The following is a 22,108-nucleotide window of genomic DNA, read 5'->3' as shown; positions in this document are numbered from 1 at the left end:
ACTAAATTTCTCTATCTTTTATCCCTAGGCAACTAATAGCGATGCCTCTATCATACATAAGTAAAATGAACTTAAATTGCAAAAAAATATCTTAACCGAAATCCCATTTTTAAAACAATACCAATAAGAGTTGGGAAGATGTATCGAACCGATCGGATAATGCCTCGAGTATTACTGTTCACGATATATTACACACTGAAATTGGGATTTGCGGTAAAGACTGCACAACATTGCAGTATTGATCCTCAGTCTTTGGGAACAGGATTTCAATAACATCGAATCTATTGTGATGAATGTATACACATTGTGAGAGAAATGACAATTATTAATAGTAATTAGCAAAGCTGAATAGCTACACATTGTTGATAATTACTATCACAGAACCAGAGCTATCTAGTATTCGTATATGCTACATATATGCCTATAGCTACAATACAATAAATTAACTCCCGTTTCTGAACAAACGTTCACATTGTATATACCAAATAACGTTCCTAAAATAATTGCTTCTGTATTACGCACGGCGCCATATATTTAATAACTTGTTTTTTGTTGTAGCAAGAATCAAATATGTTGTCTGCCTCAACTTTATTATATTTCTCTCCCGACAGTTCAAAGGTTTTGATAGGTATTGTATGTTATGAAGTTTTAAATTCTTCGTATAATAAACGTGGGTAGCGATCCTCCTGAAGACATAAAGCAGAACATTCAAGAAGTCCGTAACCGTCTCATGAATAATGTAAACGAGTACTTTAATGCCAGCGTAATGTCAATGAATTTATGAAAAGTAAAAAAGCTTATGAACTATAATAAACTAAAAGAAATGAGAAACTTAATTGATCGTCACTTAAGTAATTGCCAGCATTTATTCTAAGACCGCTGAAACAGATGGTTTGAGATCGCGTAAAATGTGGCTTTGTTAGACCTTTGTAATCTTTGGGGTCTGAAATAATTTCGGTATTCTCATTAAAGCATCGCACGCACCGAAAACTAAATAGAGCCCTTGTAGCAAACATAAAACGTTGCAAACGATTGCTACGTGATTCGCAATCAAAATTAGTTGCTTTACGATACGTAACTAAGTAGCATTTTTGCTTCTCTTGCAGAGAATCAAGCTAAGTGCACAGAAGAAAGCAACATTACTCACGTACTTTTTAACTTAAGCCAAAGATCGAGCAGAGCAGTTAGAATCATAAATGAGAGGTCCTTTTTCACAACGGCGTGATACAAAAGATTAGACGATGTAAGGTATGTAGCTCAATAGGATGAAAGAGAGCATTTTTTGGGTAGCTATAACAATAAATCTTGAGTCACCATTCCACATTTATGAAAAAGTTACTCGGATTTCTGGTGAACTGCGTAAGGATGCGTAGGCCGTACTTTGCTCAGAGTAAATAGATATGACTTACCTTTCCGTTTTACTACTATTTATAGAGGTATTTCACTCTTACGTTGTGATCAACGCGTCATACGAGGCTCTACTTATTCTTAGTTTATTGTTTTATAAATAGCACATTATAGGTTATTTTTATTGATGCCGTGACTGTGAAAGACCTATAACGGAATAAAGCTACCACGTAAATAAATTCAACGTTATGGATAGAAATAAAAGCAACAGAAGCAAGGCGTTGATCTTGTAGGAAATGAAGCGTAAATGATGTAAACGACTTTGCGTTTATGGTACTATTTTCAGTAAAATCTTAAATGTAAACACATAAAAAGTGGACGTTTAACGAGAACCACTTGGACTGATACAAAGGAGTGCCAATTACTCAACAGTAAAAGAGACATTGTTACGATTTAATGTCCTACCTACAATTTTATCTGGACATGTGTTAATACAACATACCATAATGTACGTTTAAATAAAATGTACTTTGAATTGAAACAAGAAAACATCCTTTCCTAAGCGATACACGCCACTGCCATAACAAGCACTGCTGGAAATCTAAGTCGTTATGATGCTCAGCAAAAACTGTCAAGATCAAAAGTTGATTAGAAGATTAAAATAATTGTCACTTTACTAAAACGTCTGTAATTAGAGAAATGCTATTTTCATAAGTTTTAGTTAATCGTAATTTATTCATATTCATTGACCTACAATTATAGTATTCACACTTAATGTAGAAACGCCTTAATGTTCATAGCCACGCTACATAGTTCCAAAAAATACATATATCACGGCGTGGAAGTAATATATCTTAGTGGCAAGTATATGCGGTCACCGTCTCTTTATTTGAATAACACACAGCCAAGTCCCCGTATAATTGTGCACCATAAAGCGAAATGACTACTCGTAAACGGGACTGAAATATCTCCTGTGGTGATGTTGGCTTGTCACTGATGCACTACTTCGTTAAACGCCATCTGTTACCAACAAACTGAATGTAAACTCCGAAATTAATCTGCTAATCTAGTGTTATATTCCAACGATTAAGTAGAGGGCCTTGGTATGCACGATTTTAATTAAAAATCTATGCCTTTTTTCGAAATAAAGTAGCAGTATCGAAAAGGCTACCGTCAGCTAAAGTTTATTGTTGTTCTCAATTCTAAAACCTTGCATTTTGGCTCTCTACTAAATTGTTGGACTTATAAGTCGTAATGCTTGGCAAAAAGTCTTTTAGATAGCGACGATTACTGTGTCAGAAATTGTGTAGTAGACGATTGTTAAACAGAAACTGAATCCTACTTCCTGACACTAGCGGTTTACTACAAGATCAGGTATACTTGGAGAAAAGTTTTTGGTACGAGTTCCTTCATGCTTGTGGTAAGAAGTTAGCCTAGTTTCAAAGTTATTCTGTGTTTATATGACAGGCAACCTACCTTAATAAATAACAACACATCCAAGGAACTATTTCGTTATCACTTTTAAATGTTAATTCAAAGGTGAACGTAATGGTGGACTGAGTGAATTTTCATGAAAATCCATTAAATGTTCTTTTACCCGCATAATACAATGGTTGCGAAGTAATCCAATCCTGCGCGGCACTGCGCCAAGTCGCATTAATTATATTATTTCCATTACTAATGTTGCCGTTCGCTAGTGTTCTGGATAATGCCACCATTTCTGAGAGAGATTTGAATCAAATTATAGGAAAGTATGGTAGTCAATTTCAATAGTTGTGCTACTAGATTTATAGTGAGAAAAGATAATTAACATTTAAATCGCTCTTTCTCTGTCGTCCCTGATAAAGAAAGAAAAAGTTTAGGAACATAATAGAGATGTTTTATAACAAACATTTTCTTGGACATCAAATAACTTTACTAGATAGGCAATAGAAAATGTCGGCCAGAAGTCAAAGACATCAAGCAATAATATTACAGCGACAAAAAATACAAAGCTTTATACCAAAACGCGGGAATGTGATACAAAACAAATGTAGAAGATAACCTAATAAAGGGACACAATACTCGCAATAAAAGCAAACGATTAAACGATCGGGATCCTGGAATGAACAATTGTTATTTTATTTCTATGACATATTTATGAGAGATGGAGCCTTGTGATAAAAGTGGTAATTTTGCACTGCTATACCAGTTATATTATATTATTCACGCCCACAAATACCTATATATTTTATATATATATATATTATATATTACCCATAGAATCTAAATATTTACTTATACTAAATAGAAAAGGAGATGTTTGGTAAACTTTAATAACCACTACAGCTGTATTTCCTCTGACAGATGTACTCGCACGAACATGACAAGTATCGACATACAGAATATCGTGCAAAAATCGCGATTCAACTGCAACTGAAATCACCTTGAATGAAAAGTTTTTCGGACATTCTTATTAAAATAAAATTACTTTTAGGTACAGCATTAAAACTTTTAAAGGGCAAGTACTTTTAATGTTTCAAGCCAATACGCTATTAACACGTAGACGATAAATTTGACGGTACAACCTCTGTTAAGACGTGGGCCGCAAGTTATATCATAATTTGTCAAGCTCTAATCTCCAATGATTACTTTTTGTGTAATAAATGTGTCGATCGTTATGACCAGATAAAAATACGACCGCGCCACCTCCATCATTATTTATTATTGCCTCTTATTTACAGCCATGTGTTTTCCTACTTATTGAATCAATATATCATTATACTTACGGCTACTCATATAGGTTCATTAATAGAACGTATTTAACCGTTTGAAACAGTAAACTAATAGTATTATTAATGACTTGGGACCCATAATGTTAGTGTTCATTACTGGCGAGTGGTGTCTACCCCTTTTAATATATGAGTGGGTGTCAAGGACAAAGTCCTTCTATGCCGAATATCATTAAACTGTCTACTGTCTAGTGTTGAAACATTGTATACTTCAGACCCTTGTAAAATTCGTGTTCTCGACAGGTGTATCCGCAATCAATCATGTTATGAAATCAGCTTCCAATGTTTACACAAGCACTTTAGTTACGAACAAAGGTTCGGAGCATATATTGTACTAGTACTAATATTAGTGTTACTAAAATAATCCCATTCAAGAACAGCTCTTATGAGTCATAACAGCAATCCCTGGCACTAATACCAACTTATCATTATAATATATTCAGTTGAATGGAAATTGAGATATGTAAATTATAGCTTAGAGTGATGTGCTTTCGTTTAATTGTAATTACACGCTTAGTATACAGTAATATCGATTCTTGCTGAGTACTGGAACAATAATTTATTTTAATTGGATTAATTCGATAGTTAGAGACATAAATATACGCTGCTGGACAAGGGTATACTAGAAATGTGGTCGTGGCTAACTCTGGCTCAAAGGACCGCGTAGGTCGCTCAAAGTTACAGATTTATTAGGCGTCGAGATCGTAAAACATACATGAACACGATCGCGTTAAGCGCTAAAGTCTACGTCAGAACTAGGGACGGAACCGAAACCGAAAACTTTAATAATAAATTACTTTAAGGAAAATTTAACTGAAAGACATTACTTAAAACTGAGTAATTCGTTTTTAATTTGATACGGCAGCTAATTTTGCAAGGTGATGTGAAAAGTGGATACGCGGTTGAATGATCGGTTCGGTCAAGCAATGTAGCTGAAATCTAATTAAGATGGTTCCGATTACAAGGTTAGTTAGTTGGCTCTGATAGTTGTGAACATTGAAGAAGGGTGCTATGAAAGTCAGTGCACTGAAATAACTTGACTTCTGGTAAAACTATATAATTATAAACTTTTGTTTCCGATTACAGTCACTTTGTGAAAATCTGACTGTTATCCTTCCTAATTCGTTTGGTAATAAGGCTAGCAGATAAAAGGTTATTTGGCTCAGTGTACCGGAATGTTATATGTATGCAGATAAGTTTAGCGATACACGACCGCACGTTTTATCTACGGTTTCTTACATTTTATACCTACAAATGAAGCACAACATTTTTCACGCACAAAGCATGTTCATATCGCAAAAATTCCCACGGGTTTTTACTTTAACATATCGTCAGTGTACTGAATGTTGAGTATATACAAAAACACTCGTGTGGGTGTCTGTCGTGCTACACCCAAGTGCTTATGAAACATTTTATCACAATCATCATTTATCTTCCGTACGTGTGTCTCATTGGAGAATAGAAAGCAATATATTTCTTGCTTGAAAAACCTGATTTAAAGTCTAGCCTTTGAAATTGCTGACATAAGTTATAGAAGCGAATTTAACTGATAGACGCATCATGTGTCTGTTGGGATTTATGTGGAGGCATGCGAGTGACAGACAGAAGCCACGTGGGTTCGTACTTTGTATACGTTGCGTGTTTTCATGGTGTAGACTAATTAATAAAGCACCAATTGTTCGTAAATAACCCTTACAATTTGTATCTACACCGTTCTACTCAGTAAATTGTATTCCACCATAAAGATACGACAAACAACAAACAGATATAACGAACGGCCCCGCGTTATAGCTGTTCCCTTTACTGAACTTTTATGAGCGACACATTACAATGCAGTCGTTTGCAGTATTACAACAAGACATGATGGCGTCGGCAAACAAACTAATAAACTTATTACTTGATTTTGCGATAAGTCGGTAATAATATAATTAAGCAATTAGTCTAAACTCCTTTGTTTAAGAGGCCACACAGTACCCTACAAATGAGAAAGCTAAAAGGAGTTAATCCTTTTAGCTTTCTCCATAAACTGTCACCTGAATATTATGGAAATCGATAATCCATACTAATATTATAAATGCGAAAGTAACTCTGTCTGTCTGTCGGTCTGTTACTCAGTCACGCCTAAACCACTGAACAAATTTGCATGAAATTTGGTATGGAGATATTTTGATACCCGAGAAACGACATAGGCTACTTTTACCCCGAGAAAATGACGCAATTCCATGGGAAAAGTCAGGTGGCGGACGAAGTCGCGGGTAAAAGATAGTATTGATATAGTCCAAAAAAAAGCTAACCTATAATAGTTTTTAATAAATGTGCTTGAAAACTGTAAAAGAAAATTGACTTAGCGACGAATAATGAAGCTTACTTTGCAAAGCTTAAATAAATACCAACAATCGTCATATACTCGTACTCGTATATGTGGGTATACAAGTATGTCACTTAGTTGAAAGCAGTAATATGCAATCTAAATTCAAATCGTATGATAACTCAACAATGTTACATTCGAAACCACGTCATATGCAGTAGCAACTGAAATTATAGGCAACATGAAAATGCACTATCGCTTAATCACAGGCCATAGATATGCATATACGTTTATAGATAGCCGTTATATCAAATCGAGCGGTCAAATGACATTTCCATGGCAGATAGTATTTTACCTTCGGAATATTCGACTCCCACGTTAAATATTCTAGAGGATAACACTTATCTAGTGGGCGATACAACGTACCAGAGACCGCCCGCGACTTCGTCCGCGTGGAAACCCTTCGTTTAAATATTATCACTCGGAAATTCCGGTACAAAAAGTAGCCTATGTGTTATTATGAGTCTTTAGCTACCTACATACCAAATTTCATTGTAATCGGATCAGTAGTATTTGCGTGAAAGAGTAACAAACATCCATACATTCTCACAAACTTTCGCGTCTATAATATTAGAAGGATACGCAATAGAGGGCGGTAGTGTACAGGTAAATGCTGTGACCCGACTATACATAAATAAGTAAAGCCGTATACAAAACACCCACGTGTTATGTTTAACGTTGAAATCATAACCCGTTTTTCACGTACGTGAGAATATTATACATGAGTTTATATGTTTTTATCGTATTTCAGTTTTTATTTGCAGGTATATCTAAGGCTTGGTGTATATTGCAAATCCGCAATACATCGTGCTTCAAACGTTTAATTTCTGAATGTTATATTTATGACTAGGTTTTACCCGCGACTTCGTCCGCCACCCGAATTTTCCCATGTGAATACGTCATTTTCCCGGGGTAAAAAGTAGCCTACTAGATACATTCGGATATATAATATTAGTATGGATAGTATGGATGGTTCGGTTGCAGATCCCGCTGCAGTAGTGTAATTTTATACGATGTGAGTCATTATAAAATAACCAATTAAAACTCCAAAGTTAACATCAAAGGGAATAAAAATGTGAATTGTTTAATTATCTCGCGAAAAAGCACATTAAAGTGTTCACAAGGATGTTCGTACATGTACAGTACAAGCAAATTAAGTACTACAGAATTAACCCTCACAGCGTAAAAGAGCGTGTTTCCTATTAATTCCAACAAGAATTGCTTTATTCGTGAAGTATTTTCCGGCTTAAATCATCCCGCGCCTTAATAAGAAAGAGTTTCGAACTTTTCAACCCTTAAAACATGTAGGCGTAAACAGAATTTGTTTTTCTTTGGGGAATTCTTTTAAATTGTAAGGGATTCCGGCAAGGATAAGAACTCTTACTCAATCTCATTTTTAATCATAATTGTTATGTTGAAAAATATTGCAATATTCTTGAAAATGGTTGAATATTTTTAGTATTATTATGATAAATTTTAATTATTAATATATAATTTTAAATATTGAAAAATCACCCAATAAAAAATTTAAAAAATGGGGGATACCTTAACCTTAAAGAGAATGTTTACATTATACCGTATTGAAAAAACCTTTTGACAAGTGCAAGTTACGACAGTAGCTCCTTTGAAATCACTTCAACATTGTTATAATATATTTTAGTACGATTACTGTACCTCGATTCTCTACCACTATCGACTACCGACAACCGGCTAGCTATCGAATTTTGACATTTAGAATGTAGGTACTGCTAAAATGTTTCCTACGACACCCGACAGAGGCGCTCATCAGATTTTCATACAAAATTTCTAGATGACAGTTCGGTTGTCGGTAGTCGATAGTAGAAGAGAATCGAGGCACTGTTCTATTTTTACAAATGACTCCATTTTTATGATGTTGTGATATGATGAAATGTCTGCAACATTTTTATTGTCCATCTATTTTAGTGTTTGAGTGTTTTCCAGCTGTTAAGTATCTACTTCATTTTATGCTTCCTTCTGGTTACTGAATCAGATAATTTCAAATCATGGTATAAAAGTATAATGAAAGATGATAATACTAAACCCATGCAACAATGCAAACCACAAATTTTTATTTCTTTGTCACTCGAGCATGATTAAACTACTTCAAGCACCCATGAATACGTATTTTGGTTGACACAGAAAAGCAAGCTACCACTTCTGAATCTATTATGGATCGAAATAAACAATTCCGTCCCAATCGCTATCACAAGTTACAAACTAACGTTCGAGTATAAAAGTTTCAAAGCAGCGGATATTCGAACAAACCACAAACATAAAACTATCAAGTTTGGGTGATTTTCATTCAGGATTGAAAACGACTGAAACTTTGGACACGTAGAACGGCAATAAAACCTCGGTCTGTCGCCGAAAATGTGAGTTTGATTTTTTTATTGCGCTACCTAGATTTATAACCTCGGTGGAGAGTGTGAAATCCAATCTCATTTTACAATCACAAATGTCTATTTATGGATCTTAAACTGAAGTCTCACGTAGCGTTTAGGTATTAATTAAATGGAATTTATTTGAGTTCTAAATAAGGAGTTGGACAATAAAGCATATTATAAAGCTAGGATTAAGTGAGATCAATGCGGTACTATTTAGACGTCGGACAAGCCCTATTAAGGAAAGTGAGCGTAAACTGAAGGCAGCCACGATAGCAATTAATCACCTCTTAAATATGTTGGTGTACAGCCAATTATGAAATTTATAATAGAGCTTAATTTTGCTTAGAATTAATTAATGAACGCTTTAATTACTTTTATACATAAATGCCGTCAGCCGCTTTGCTGAATTTTATGCACGAGATAATTACCGATATTTTTTGTTAAACAATTCAAGGACGTTTTAACAAAAAATAAATCAAACTTCTGCAATATTCAGTAATACTTGCTGATATGTATATGAAGTTTCAGAGCGCAGTTTTTAATAAAACCGTAAAATGGTTTTATTCAATGTGCCTATGTTTGTAATTTATGGTATATTCATAAATTTGTTCAATTATTTACAATTTATTTTATGATTATACAATTTTTAGATCATATATCTATGTACAGCTTACATATTTAGAAAATAATAATGAATATCTATCTATTTTCGGCCACAAACCCGGCTGACATATCGAGCAGTACGGACAAGGGTAAAGCCTTGCTGGGAAGTGTAATAAAATCTATTGTCGTAGTATTTTCCGCTACAGTCCGACATTGAAACACTGCTCTTATATAATTTATGCTTTAACCCTTTAAACTTAGCTTCCCCCGAACATTAATTCGAATAAAACACAACCATTTTCTAAACAGCTGCAAATTATTTAATGACAAAGGAGTTAAGTTTGAATTTGTATTAACGCTTTTGGTTTTTAAATGCTTTATAAACTTGTAGCGGATCCACAAACTTAATAAAGATACTATCATTCCATGTGACGTAATTTATAAAACACATTTTTGATTGTCGAGAATTCAAATTGTTAAAAAGTGGGCAATTAACAACCAAACATGATTGATGAAACGTTGCTTTTGATGGCCTAAATATTTATACGGTAAAAATAAAAATGCTTAAAACGTATTTATGTTTTACTGCTATAAAATACCTGAAGGCTTAACAAGTTTAAATCGTCCGCCTTTCGAATTACCGGCACCCACACCGTAAAATCAATTTATAATTCACTAATTAAAATACAGAAGTTTCTTAAATCAAATTAGACAGAATATTTCAGTATTCCTATCGAGGAAATTGCCGCCATTCCGCTAGAGACCTCCAATTTACATATTCATCACTCAGTTAGACAGAAGGAATGAAATAAAACAACAGCGTGGCCTCTGAACCTCACAAAGACTTTACGATTTTCATAATTAGTCTGTCAGAAAAGTCTGATCAAATCCTGCTCTACCAACAGGTTAACTTATTTAACTCGTCACAAATATTATAGTATCCATTTATTATTCAATCTCAAACAGGTACATAACCTATCCTAAGATTGCGAAGGTCGGCGGTATCGACGTTACTCACAGAATAAATTTAAGTAATCTAATGCCAACTTATACCTGAGGGAATTTGGGCTGCGACCTTCGGTGTAAAGAATTTATCTTACGAGTAAATAACCTGTATTGAAAGCACATGAATAAGTTTTATATCGTAAATCGATCCATCAACCAATAATGGCTTGAAACGGTAACCGATTTTGACAAATCTGTGAAATCTCCTTGGTTTACAATATATTTCTCTCACCAAGATTTCAAAGGTCAAACTGTAGACGACAGGTAAATTATTTAGCTACACATACACACACTTCGCACTAATATGTTCTCAAGTTAAATACATTGTATGTAGAATGTTGGTACATTTATTAGGCACTTACTTTGTTAACTCTACACTAATGACAACTTACTAAATAAAATCATATTATTATGGGAAAATATTAAAAAGGGACAAATGTTTTACTTTTGTTAAAAGAGAGAAACAATATGTTAGTCTTAAAAAAAGTCTTAAGTAATTTTAAGATTATTATATGTTATGCACATTGTAAGTCGTAAGTCATGTAGATGGAAAATTGACGCCCACGTTCATGTGATGAAAATCGAGGTACTGTTAACAAACAACAATGTTTCCCATTTTGATGTCACAAAACTTTTCTAATTCCAGATTGAATAATACCTTACAGAACGTTGGATTTTCTGTCCTGTTTATATTTATTCCAAACGTTAAAGTTATTATCCTTGAGGAAAAGAGACGAATATTTCTTTTATTCTGTCGAATTTGCTACCTAATACTTAATTTAGACATCATTGTAACAATAGATATAGGTAATTGTAGTATAAATAGTGTTAATATGTGCTCAAATAAAGAGAATAAAAGAGGAAAAGGTATCTAGTTTACCTACGTACCTAGTTAATAGGGAAAAAAATAACAACAAATGTATGACACATTTCTGCTATTGTTTCGTATGTAAATGTGTTATTAATATAACGGAAGATTTTAAATTAAAATGGTAACACATACTATTTCCGACTTAATTTAGTTTTGATTAAACTTATACCAAGCTGTTTCGTTGGACTTTTTAATTCGCTGTATTCAGTATTTTGCATGTGCTGAATATTCAAAAGCGCGCTTACTGTGGACTAGTGTTCAGTGTTCGGGCGCTATGCATTGTTGACGTAAACACTTCTCTTTATTAGCTTCAACCATTAATGTTCTATCAACTGCTGCGCTCGCATAATCATTTCGAATTAGGTTTCGTCTGAAGACTACAAAATTTAATTTATATTGATAACAGACCGTGACTTCGCCTCTCTTCTGTCTTTCAAGTTTCATACATTTATGACAGTACTCTACTTTACACGCACGTTGATCAGCCGGTACCGGATGGTAACACATTAACATTTTATTATTTGATAATTATTTAAATCACTAAGAATGTATTGGCTTTGTAGAAAACAGTAGGTAGCTAAAAAAAATATTAAAATATATTATGTGTTAATCCAGGTTTTGAGCTGCCTTATAAATTTTATCAATATCTGTTCAGTCGTTTTAACATGATTATTTTAGCAACAAACATCCATCCAAACGTTCAAACCTTCGCATTTCAAATATAAATGTACATAGGTATTACGACGCATAATAAATAAGGATGATTTATGAATACAAATAAACATTAAAGGGCACGACTTTATTTTAACAAATAATTCATTCCTAAGATATTCTATTCAGAATGATTTATTTCATTCATAGTGTCAGTCGCGTTGTGAAAAGAGAAGTCACAACATTACAAGCAATTTCACTTATATTAGAGTTACAATTTTGGCGACGACACCTTGAATAGAGAATTTTTAAAACAATTAATAGCCGACGAACCTAACGAACAAAAAACATTAAATTATGGCCGAAAAAGCATTTGGTAATCTACCTTAAAACACTCGTTGCAATGGCAATAGAATAGCACAAACAAAAACCGCTTTTATCTCTCCAAATAGTCAAGAGTTAAACCCGTATTATGTAATTTATGATGCCCATAATCCCGTAATAGATCTATTATATACCTACTATCTGCTTTAAGTGCATAATAAACTCATATCGAAAATAACAGTTGCGTATTTCGGTATTTCACAGTCAGGTGATTTCTGTAAAAGCCAGTAACAAAACTTCTGAAGCAACGTTTGAAGTCGTCAACACATCAAACAACTTTGTTTGTGCTAAGAGATAAAAAGCTCGCTTTGACCTATTTATTATTACTTGTAATAGTTAAAAACTACACTTTTACTGGAAAGTGGTATTTTCTTTGAAAATGAGCCATCAATCGATACTGTATGAACTCGTAGTTTATTTATAACGAGCCTGTGGCCGCAACTTCATCTGCGTAAAAAGAATTTCCGGGATAAAAAGTATCCTATGTAAGTGCTAATACAGGGTACAAAAATGATCTGTGTAAGTATATGATTTCATGTATTCACGTTCTGCAGTTTTGACGTACTTGAGGCACAAACATTCACCCAAGCATCCAAAATTTCGCATTCTGATTAAGATAGTAAGAAAGTAAGGATAAATGTAGATATAAATAACTTTATCCAAAAGTCTACAACTCAGCTGAGCAGCGTTAAAGTTTGTTAATTTGCGTCCTTCCGCGGGGAATATCAGTCTTGAACTTTGGCAATATTGAATACATACTTCGTTTTATAGTTACCTAACCATGACCTTTATAAGCACAGTCTGATTGAATAAAATGTATCTATAGCAATAATAAACAGAGGTAAAACTTTCTTTATTTGTTACCGAAAATCTGAAACTACTGAAACCAATACTGAACATTCCTTCACTAATACAAAACTTCTTTATCCCCTACTATTAGGGTTGTCAGATCCAGGCTGATAATTTCCTGGACATTTTTGGCTACGAACGGAATGAGGTCTTTTGATCTCCGGTCAAGACCACATTAATAGGAATGACCAAAAAAAGGAAAGGAATTACAAACTTAGAACTGTGGTTCATGAAAAAAAAATTGTAAAATACTAGTTTTTTTTTCATTGCGGGACAACAACGTAAAATAATTATTCCCGGCCATCTGGCAACCCTACCTACTATTGCAGGCTGGAGCAGCGATAGCCGAGTGATTTAAGTTGCTCCTCCCAAATAAAGGTCAAGATCAAAGGTTCGTACCCGAGGCAACACACCAATAACTTTTTGACATCATAAGTGTATTAGAAATAATCAGTACTCGTCCAACGGTGAAGGAAAACGTCGTGATGCAACCTTTCATACCTGAGAGGTCTTTAGAACAGGTCTTGAAGATGCAAAGTCCCTAACCAGTTGACCAGCGTATTGGACTAGAGACCTTACCCCTCCCTCATTCAAGGAGAAGACCCTGGCCCAGTAATGGGTTAAATTAATTTTTAATTAACTATTGGAGCCTACTTCATATTCTGGAACTGTTTAATGATATTGAAAACGTATACAACCGAAATCATCTAATCGATAACTTCGTCCTAGACCTTTTATAAAAGCCTATTTATAAATGTTTATCATTGAAACCATTACGAGTTAACGCCGGCTATCTCTTCCACTCGATGACAATAACACTTGATTCGACACGGGAAGTGGTTGCTGACCACGATACTCGATTGATAGCACATCATGAACAAATGCTTATCTAAATTACGAACGTTTGTTTTTGCTGATATTATAATTTTTTAGTTGGCTTGGAAACACACCTACACTTTCCCATAGTCTACTTTGCAATCCTAGCAGTAGGTACTTGAGATTTCTAGCTATTATTGGCATGGTCTTACTAAATCCATCATATCACGTTTGTTATAAATGAAGACGTAGGCAGAGGTGTGTGAAATACACCGACAATTATTATTCACCATTGACAATGTTAAGCCCATGTAATAGAGAGCGAGCCTATTGCCATTAACCGGACACGATACCAAACTCCGGACTCCTATTAAGAACTAATCGAAATTAAAGTAGAAAACATTGATAGCACTTTTCCCAACCAGGGAATTGAACCCAAGACCTCGTAATCAATAGTCGGATACACTACCGCTTGTGCCCCAAGGGCAGTCATACTCTTACTGAGCTAATATAACTAAAATGTCAAGATAATATTTAGAGTAATATAATATGAAGTAGAGCAAATATTTTTTGATACAATTTAAAATGAAGGTGAGGAAAAGCTTTTTTAATTTTATGCACCGTTTTATACGAAACCTCTCAAAGTGGCATAAAATGTGCACTCTCGTAAATATGCTTTAAAGTCTCGTCGTTGCACATTATTCTCCCTTTTGAGTATTCCTTTATTGTTTTCTTTTAGACAAGACGAGCGGTTTTATGCACAAACTAGTTCAATGTTTAACTACAAATTGGAGCCCAGCCTGTGCTAAATCTCATTAGTATTAATTTCGACAGTAATTCAACAATATTTTACCTTGCAATACAAAAAGATATCCCACATATTCTTAACTTGAGCTTAATCCGCTAACTGATTAAAGTACGTACACCTTTTTTTTGTATGATAAAGTTCCGTGTCACTAGAAGTATTGGAATATTGTCTAATATTTTACAGTGCGCCAATTATAAGCCTATGCTTTTTTAATTCAACAGCATAACAACAGCTTAGGCGGTACCAAATATAAACGTTATTTTTCCAAGCCGTTACATTTTCAACAACTTTTAGAGGCCTAAAATATTCATTGAAAAGGTCTTACATGCAAGGTAGAAAACGGCAAATGAATAATAAATTAAAACAGACAAAATTATAACATGGTAACTAGTGGCATTTGAACGTAAAAGGTTTGCTATGAGTTAGGGTCGCGGTGGGTTTATAAAACTGTGTAATCTTTATAATGCTCAATACCCACAAAGATGCAATTTATTGATGATGACACTCCGTATAGAGACTACTTATAGCAAATGAGCCATGTTATGAGAGTGTGGAATCTGTGTCATGCACACGTTATTAAGATTGAGTTCATGCTCCACAGATTAATGAAACAATCGCAATATGAAATTCTTCAGTCACGATGCTGGGTCCGAACATTTCCCCAATGATTTGGCAACTCGCCCCCGCCTATATTTAAATCGTAATCTCACTGAGTCAACGCTCTCGTCGCTCTAACACCCAAAATAAACGATCCCGTGAATACGACAATATTCGACCGAGTTCTAAATAGCAACAATAACTGGTACAAACTGATTGGTCTAAAATGCAAGTGCAGTTTATGCAAAGCATGAAAACCAAAATGAATGAAAAAAGCTTTAAAAATTCGGGATATTTTAAAGCCTCGTCGTCGTATCATATCTTAAAAGTTACAAACATTAGTTAATTTAAGTCATCATATAATCTGAAAAATATGCTATTATTTATTGTGTTTACTCAAATATAGTTTAGGTAAATATTGACTGTACAATTATTTGTGTTATTCGCATTTTTTTTCTAAAATAACTTGAATACTAAAGACCACTTACATTTTAAAAGATTTTATCCTACATCAATCATATACATGGCGGTGTCGTAACCTCATAAGCACACCTAATAATTAATTATATTAGCTCTCCGACAGCTGGTCGGCTCTCAGTCACCGATTGAAAATATGAATGTGCGATGTCATACACCTAATTCTTTCTCCGGAAACCAACTAAAAATATCGTCGCGATGACCAACAATCAAAGTCCGCAGACTTCATATTTACCACCAGACATTTCACAGTGTGGGTGGGGCTTCACTTTCACAGTACCAGACGTTTTTACACTATCTATGTAGATATATGGAATGACTCCACGTGCGACAAACAACATGCAATTTTCTTTGATGTGTTAAAACAAATCCCTTTTACCCCTAGAGCGTATTTATCTAGCGCAGAAATATCGTGCTTTGTAAGGCAGACCCAAATTGGCAAAAATGAAGACAAGATATTCATAAATATTCTTTGAAGAAGAGTCGCTTTTGAACACGTAGAAAAGTGCTTGAATGTTCATCTGAACTTTCCTGTTTCTCTTGAGGTTGTCTTACAAGCGCTTAATTAGCAGTCTATGGTTTCGTTTCAATACCTTATTAATAGACAGTCTCCTCTGGAACAGACAACTTGATACGCTTAATACATACTTATCCAATTAGTGTAATTATTCAATTAACGGTATTGCATCTAGTTTGAAATTACGTAACCTAGTTATATCATTGCAGCTAACATGTTTCGCAATAGTAATTGGCAAGCCTCATAAAAAAGTTCTGAGGTAATTTTCCTTCAAGTAAGAGAGATGAATTGGTCTAGTGATATTTTTTTAGGTATATGAATATTAGCTGGTTCTCGTTATCATAATTAAATCACTTTTGAAAGTTATGGAGTTTTACATTTTAAGTTTCATATCATACAACACACACACAACTAGTTTTCCTTGTAGAAATTGTTTAACTTCCTATCAGGTGGTATTCGACCTTTCTGTCTCTAGCCATTGTTATTGTGAATTCATGAACTTAATTGCACAGCTAACCAAGTTATTAACGGTAGCCACAAATGTTGCCATTTAATTGACCGCCAACAATATAGCCATAGAATAGCTATTATAGGAACGTATTTCCTCATACCAACGTATAAATATATCGACAGTATTTGTAGTATTCCCATGATGATAGATCGAATCAATGCGTATCGCGAATCACATATCTTTACAGAATACGTGTTGATCTAAAAAGAATTTTAAATCATTGAGTTGTTCGTTCAACAGGGAAGCAAATAGTTCGACCCACGTTACATTATTGATTCAGTACTAAACTTTCCAAGAACTCAGTGCGTTGCATGTTAGAGTTAGGCACACTTCATTTTGTGCAATTTCCAACGTCACTATTTCACTACGGTTGTTAAACTAAAACACAGGCTGTTCGAAACGCGCACACCTTACGTTCCCAATGTAATCTTGACAGTTAACTACAGTTCTAAAACATTTTTTATTAGTGCAAACAAAAATGTAAAATTTTATAAAGCAATACAGCCGCCACACTGTTTACAACGGCTTATTTATTACTGGCCATGAGCAGCTAATCCAATTTTAAAGACAGCTGCCTGTACTGATGAAAACAATGAACATTTACTCAGAGCAATCAATTGTAATGTTCAATATAAATGTTGTGTTGCAAATATTACCAACTGTGCATATTTCCATGCATGAAAGACATGCAAGTAACTCTTACTTATGATATTGATCGATAAAATATGACATGTCAATTGTCCTTGCCTTCATAATTTACAGACATGATGAGTTTACTATCAAGCGCATAGAATAAACATTGATTCCCTATATATGAAACCTTTCTCTCGTGTAACCTCATTCAACTAAGGCTTATTTACTTTAAGTTATTTATTCCATGACACACGAAAATCTCATAGGACTAATTTTGTCTATGGCAGTAGATTACTTTAGACATTTAATCATTTTAACTTTGATGAAACATAAAGAAGCTCATACAAAAGGGAATTTTCATAAATGAGAGTATTGGGAACAGTCAACCAGGAACTAAATATACATTATGTAGGTATAAATACTAGGTACATACATAGAACCTCCATAACATAGAATTACTGACTCGTCGTTTTCCAAAGGGTTTTCGTTTTCAGCAGTGATGGCACGTAAAGTGAACTGCAAACTCGTAACATTTAACTGACGCTGACTCATGTATAAAGTATGTTATTACAATATTACATAAATGGTTGGAAGTTTAAAGGACAAATAATTTCACTTTCAAAAATCTAGATTCGTATTTGAAATTCAAATTACAATGACTCCTTTTCTTTGGTCCTGCCTTTATTAAATAAGAATAAAGAGTATTTAAAACACTTCTCAAGAATATCTTTCAATAGCTTATAAAAATGGCACAGGCAGTAGTTTCACCATTAATGATTTTAAGATTGTAACAAAAAGTACGAAAACAAACTTTCTTCCTAACCGCCAACAGTGTCTCAAAACCACGCGCCCGTCGGTATCCGAATTCAAAAGGTTCTACGTATAGATCTAACTGAACATGTGATACTTTTTTCTCATATTCACATGCTGTAGTCCTGAGATAATTCTATTTAGTCGTACAAAGGGAGGGCTCGTTAGTGCACGGTGAGGCGGACGTAACTAAAGGACGTTCACTAAACAATCTCCGAGCTGGCCGCACTAAACACGGTAAGAGGGGCCGCTGTCGTAATCACTGTATACAGCGACATATGGGGTGACACCACGATACACGCGTCATATTTGTATACCGATCAATAAGCAACCCGTCAAGTTTCACAGTTTTTCTCAGAGCGAGTATGCAACGTTTGGCAAGACATCAGCGATGCCGATAGTTTATCACGAAAAATAGTTAACTAAATGATTCAGTGACATTCAACAACATTCGGTTCATAGATGCATAGATCATATTGTCAATAAAATGGCGTGTTGCGTTGCTTCTTGTTCAACAGAAATCACGACGAGAATATTCTTAATTTGCCAGGTCCTAAAGAGCAAATACATTCTTGAAGTACACGATTACGCATGTGGAGTACCAGATTTTTGAAATTGATTTATCGCTTTTATAATTACACTACAGGAATGATGACATGAACAATATTCAATCACCGTTTAATCATTCCTTAGAGTTTTGGCACTGAGCCAGCAATAAAAAGCTCGTAATAATATATGTAGGGACGTTTATATCTCAAAGGAAACGCCCTCACATCAACTACTTCTCAAAACAAATACTACACACGTCCGATATTCAGTTACTTCGTTTATTGCTTACTGTCTGTTTGTGAAAACATACATTTCCCATTTCAAATAACGTTATTTTTCTATAACCAAAGTAAATAAATAGATTTTGCTCGACTTGCGGGGGCACTTCCGTGCCCCCAGATATTATTCCCATCTCGTTTGTTTGGATAAATAAAAGCAGTGTTGAAAACTCATGGACAGATTTATTGATTTTTGTGATAGATTATGACATACGTTTTCACAGATAGGATTATTTTCGGTTTCAGCACTAGTTTGAATGTAAAGCTTCGGACTCACTACGCGGGCGGCATTCCTGACAGGCATTTAAGCCGGCAGGCTTGCCGTAGAACCGAAGCGACTTGACAATACTGGCGAAATACCGCACGTCAAAATACCCGCCTGCTATGTCGCCGCCGTAGTGTATAGCAGCCATTAAACAAAAGGACCCACTTTGAATGCTCATGCTCGAAAAACGATGACAAAATATTGAAATGGAGGGCGTTTAAACTAAAAACATTAACAGACTGACTAATGTGCGAAACCGGCAATTAATTCCTGAACACATTTCCATTATTCATCCATTATATTTATTAACAGGTAGGTAATAAAAAGGACATCGGTATACGCCATAAATATTCTTATACGTGCTCTATGATAAAATGAGTTACGTCATTGATTAATTAAGTTTAATACATGGTTCTAGGTCAATGGCAGTCACAATGTAAAAAATCATTTAATTAGACAATATATAGTTACACAATTTTATGTTCTAGATTAATACAAATATGGGTAAAAATACAAGTAAATACCTCGACTTCAGTAAGAAAGCAACAAAATGTATGTGATGAATCTCGTTGGTGAACCGGTTGAGATGAACTACACGACATGTAATAGTCAAATTCAGTTAAAAGAAAAGAAAAGGCATGAATTCTGAGAACTACAATAAACACCTAAAAATGATAATGAGATCACATACATATCCGTGATATATTTTCAAAGAGCCTTGAAAAAACGTAGCCAACAATATTCGTAACACAATTACATTGCGAAACCGACGTTTGACGATTAATCAAAAGATTCAATCACGATTGCGGCGCGGAAAGCATAGTGCGTTGTGGTTTGTATACGAATCTCTATAGAAACATACAAGTAGATATAATGGTAAATCAAAGCGCTTTTGAAGTGAGATTATGCAGGCTACCGGCTTGGAACAGTGGGGTAACAAAGGATACTAGACTACACGGTGTAAAGCCGAAAATACGAAACAGAGAAATCGTAATGGTGGCTTCAATACTAAATAGTGAAAACGACACAAATTAGTTTATTTGTGTCTAAACGCTACAGGATACTTAAATATACGTGGTTTTCTATTTTTGTCTACCGTGGACTTTAATATTACCGATAAAACTCTTTGACTTGACGAATTCTTTATAATAAACATTTAATTTGTTCGTTCATTTAAAACGTTCAAAGATTTTTTCTACAGAACGTCGAGTCTAAAATTGCTCCCGTTTTGTCATGGTACGGAATTATCCGACAGTGTATTCTGTAAATAATCATTCATGAAACGCACTGTAAGACTAAACAACAAGCTATCATATTGTTTTGCAACAAAGGCCATAACAGATTATTCCTCAGCTGTTGTTTTCAAGTTTTTTAAAGAAAACTTTTGATGACAAATGAACTGTTGACAATGTAATAACCGAACGTCAACAGGTATTTTTAACACATGGTTTTTAACAAATTAACCAAACTGATCGGAAACGTGTCATTCACCAGGTGTAGTTTCTTTTTGTCCGACTTCAACGGTGGGCTTTATACACGGTTCGTTAGACGCTGCATCTCCTTTGGCTTTAGGATCTTTTTCTTTGGTATTCGATAATGTTCGTTAACCTGTATCCACGAGCTAGATTATAATTACTTACTATATTTTTAACTGTGTAGTACTACAGCGTTGTATAATGTGATATTTGGGTGATTAATCTGTACCGGAATGATTTTTAATGAATAAGTATACATATAAACGTAATTATACGCTCCAAATGATTAATGCATTTTCATTCTCCCTGGGATCATTTACACAGAATTAATGAGTTTGATTTACACGTTCGCAGTAGTATAATTTGTGCATTGTCATACAACAATGACTACAAAAAGAAGCAATATTATCTTTTAAACATGTGTCTTTTGGTTCCATTTAGGTACACCCAGTAACCTCTACATATTGAAGAAATTTAAATGAAATTGGAAATAGTGTACTGCTGCCAGAATATATACATGTCCTTTCTTATAGTAATAAACTCGTTCAAGGCATTAGTTGAGTATCGAACGCCATTTACTGGGGCTTTGCCAGTAACTTCTAATAAGTGCACTTGCCCTTCCACTACCACAGTAAAACGACACTTAGTGGAGACGAATACGAGTACCTACCAATTTATAGAGACTGTGTGACCACAAAAATTACCTGTCGCACTTTAGAAAATAATTCTTAACACCTTTATCATAAGTATTTGTGTTATACTCATTTCAAAAGTGTTTTGTTCACTGAAAAATGTTCAGTGTCATTTAATTATTACCCTGATTAAAATTTACGAGTAAGTTAATACCTTTACCCTAATCTTGGTACTCAGAAGGACCGAAAAGTACCAACATTTTTAAACTGTTTGCGTAATTATATTTTCCTCTTCCTAACAGTATATTAAGCAATAAGTACTACAAAATTTTTTTTTAACCCGTTTGTAGTTTTAAATGCAACCCATAAAGTCAAAAATCTCTTTTATCTACTTCCAAAAGTAAATGTTTAAATGAGTTCTAACATACAAAATATAAGGTAAGTACGTGCAGGTAGTAGGTACGTGCATTTGGTGTTAAAGTCTCT

At 34.3% G+C, this 22,108-nt stretch overlaps 1 protein-coding gene and 1 long non-coding RNA gene across 2 annotated transcripts in view; one reads left to right on the top strand and one right to left on the bottom strand.

Moving 5' to 3' along the window:
• rdgC (retinal degeneration C) overlaps positions 1-22,108 on the bottom strand; it is a 59,969-nt gene that overhangs the window by 36,689 nt on the left and 1,172 nt on the right. The window lies entirely within an intron of this gene.
• On the top strand, positions 17,893-21,214 carry LOC142974174 (uncharacterized). The gene is made up of 3 exons (XR_012959554.1): positions 17,893-18,021; positions 19,497-19,827; positions 20,004-21,214. It is a non-coding gene; the product is annotated as an uncharacterized LOC142974174 (long non-coding RNA).

This window comes from Anticarsia gemmatalis, chromosome 7 (genome assembly GCF_050436995.1).
Source record: "Anticarsia gemmatalis isolate Benzon Research Colony breed Stoneville strain chromosome 7, ilAntGemm2 primary, whole genome shotgun sequence".
NCBI lineage: Eukaryota > Metazoa > Arthropoda > Insecta > Lepidoptera > Erebidae > Anticarsia > Anticarsia gemmatalis.
This window is presented reverse-complemented; position numbering and strand designations above follow the sequence as displayed.